This window comes from Vigna unguiculata, chromosome 3 (assembly GCF_037176805.1).
Source record: "Vigna unguiculata cultivar grain cowpea cultivar isolate G323 ecotype 2 chromosome 3, ASM3717680v1, whole genome shotgun sequence".
NCBI lineage: Eukaryota > Viridiplantae > Streptophyta > Magnoliopsida > Fabales > Fabaceae > Vigna > Vigna unguiculata.
The window spans coordinates 21,631,969-21,635,324 of NC_140794.1; positions in this window are offsets into that span (position 1 = coordinate 21,631,969).

Consider the following 3,356-nt stretch of genomic DNA (forward strand, 5'->3'; position numbering starts at 1 on the left):
TCAGAAATTGATGGAAATCAGAGTTGTTGTTAAGGGGGTAAGGTTCGCAGGTGCAGGAACCGCCTAACGGCACCATTTGGCAGCCAGGCGCCATACCAGAGAGGTGTGTGGTGTTCTATTCACAAAAATAGCTGTTTTTCGTACTTTTCGCGCAACAGGAATCGACAGGCGGTAGTTTAGTCCCGCCAGGCGCCATCTTCCTCACTTCTGGGCGCTACCATGTTTTTCTGGTTTGTGCAGTTTGTGTAAAACTACATTTCCTGGTTCGTTAACCGTCTGATTTAAGTGAACTTTTGACAAGTGGTCCATAACATGTGGTTCTTCACTTTGAACGGTGGAGATTGAATTTGGAGGTCAGTAGCTAGAGATATACATTACTTAATATTGCTGATTTTGGAGTTTGTAAAATACACGAATAAGCTCTTGATAAGTTCAAGTAACTTCTAATGAAGCATGATTGGGTTATATGGTAAGTCTCTATCAATTTTTTAGTCACATGTGGAGAATTGGTTTGGTGAAGGCATGGGTGTCAATATTAAATTGCATTGGTGCATAAGATCATATGCTTAAAATTGTTAGAGTGTTGCTGCTTATATTTTGTTTGAGAATGCTTAGGATGGTCTATATGACTAGGGGATGAATGCACATGTGAGGTTCTATAAGGCCTGGAACATTATAGATGGCAATGCTTTTCATTAGGGGTACTCTGAAATGAGAGCAAATGAGAGCAACCAGTGTGAAATGTGCTTGAACCTGAACTAAAACCAGTACTACGCAAGTATTGGTGTAGCGCCTGACGGTGGTGATCGACCCGCCAAGCGACAACGTATAAATAGGGGGTTCTGGATCACGGTGGTGCCTGGCGGTAAGGAGGGGTGCGCTAGGCGGAGTCTGCAGTTCAGTAAATACTAAGGCACGTGGCGCCTGGCGGTAGAGGAAGTCCCGCCAGGCGATAGTTGTAGTGGCAATGAAGACTAAGGCCCTTAGCGCTTGGTGGTACGTGTCCCCCACCAGGCGATCTGGAAGCGGCAGCACTTGGCGGTATGTGTCCCCCGCAAGGCGATTTTGCTGCAGCAGATTGGTGTTATACTTGCTATGATGTGCGTGATCTACAAGGCTTCTAGGATATCTTAAAGGTGGGTTTGCTGGTGTTCCTTGATTTGAGCTCGGAATGTATCCCTTGAGTTGTGGCTCAGAATAGGGGTTAAGCACGTGACATTCCTTGAGTTGTGGCTCGGAATGACATCCCTCGAGTTGTGGCTCGGGATGGTGGTGGATGAACACGAGGAACTCTTGAGTTGTGGCTCAGGTTGGCAAGTGTTACCGGTGTGAGTGTGCTGGTTGTGGCCAGTACGGATGGGTCCAGATAGATTGCCTTCTTCAGTAGTTAGCTGACGAGTTTGGTAGTCTTGGGATGTTACGAACTATGTTCATATTTGGGAACTCCACTTGGCGTTACGGTGTATGATCCATAGCAATGGTTTCTCGCACGTGTTCTATCGGTTGTGGTTGATAGGTATGGCAGTAAGACACCTTGGGGTACTCACTAAAAGACGTAGAACATGATTGACATGGTTGTGGCCATGTGGTGTGGAATCAAGGGAAGGGATTCCTTTGTTGTATTTGTGTGATATATATAAATGTGTTTATATTTATATGTTTATTCTGTTAGCTCACCCTATCTGCTTGTGTTTGGCGATGATCGTATACGCGGTATACGTGAGCAGATGGTGTTGTAGGTGGATTTAGTGAGGCATAGAGCCAGAACGGGGCTAGTCTTGGGGCAATTTTCTCACCTTGTGTTTGGATGGAGCATTTCAACAATGTTTAGAAATTGAAATGCTTTGCATTTGAATTGCTTGCAATTAAATTCCATTCATTTTTTAAATAATTTGTTTGGATAAGGAAATTAAAATACCTTAAATTTCAATTTCTTGTTTGGAAAAAAAATTGAATTTATTGTGAGATAAAATTTCATTTTAACAATATTTATTTTAGGCTTAATTATGTTTTGAATTCATGATAAATTTGGAAACCCGACGATCAAGAAGGGCCCGATGACACGGACGGGTCCAACGACCCGGACGGGCCCGACGTCCTAGACGGGTCGACATCCTAGACAGGTTTGACGACTCGGACGAGTCTTCCAAACTGTTGGACTCGTCTAGGTCGTTGGGCTCGTCCGGATAGTTTGATACGTTCGACTCGTCGGGCTCGTCTGTGTCGTTGGGACCGTCCATGTCGTCGGGCTCGTCTGGATCGTCGGGCTTGACGGTTTGGAAGGGTCCGTACGGGTTTTCGAGCCCGTCCAGGTCATCGGACCCGTCCAGGTTGTTAGGCCCATCCGAGTCGTCGGGCAGTCTATGTCATAGGACTCGTCCAGGTGGTCAGGCTCATTCGGGTCGTCGGGTCCATCTGGATCGTCGGGCTCGTTCAGGTTGTTGGACTCGTTTGGATTATCGAGTCCGCCAGATCATTGGTCTTGTCTAGATAGTTTGCCCCGTCCGAGTCGTCGGGCCATTCTGGGTCGTCGGGCCCGTTCTGGTCGTAAGCCTCGTTCGGTTCGTCGGGCCCGTCTGGGTCGTTAGGCCCGTCTAGGTCAACAGACGGGCCCGTCTAGATCATCGAGCCCATTCAGGTCGTTGGATCTGTTTGGGTCGTCGAGCCCATTCGGGTCGTTGGACCCGTCTGGATCGTCGAGCCCATTCGGGTTGTCAGACCCGTCTGAATCGTCGACCCTGTTTGTGTCATCGGGCCTACCAAAGAGTCTAGAATGTGAAGTTGAGTGAGAAGAATTTCAAATTCCACCTATTTTGAGGGTATTTGAATTTGTACTAATTTAGCTAATTGAAATCCCTAAAAAAAATGCTTGCATTTGAAATGCTTTTTAATTTCTGTATCCAAACAAAGCATTTCATTACAAAGAAATATAAATTCTTCAAAAAAATGAATTACTTCATTAAAATACTCTATCCAAACACACTCTCAGAGTTTTTACATTGTTTTTATGATTTCAAATCAGTTGTAATTATTAATATTACTAAACTATTTGTTAATGGTAATAGTAATTATATTCAAGGATTTTGGAATCTTTATTTATTTAATAAAGTTGAAATTTCCCGCGTTTTTGGGAAATGGATTTATAATTAATGAGTTTTTATTTTCTTATTTTATTTTATTATTTAAACCCGTAATATCCTAACGGGATGTTACACACTCACCCCCAATTATGCAAGGAATCATACCATTTTCATCCAATAATATACTTCCATGCCTTCAATCACATTAAAATTCACAAATCATACACATAATCTTAGTTGAACCCTCTCAAACACTCGGGAACCACAAGACAAGAT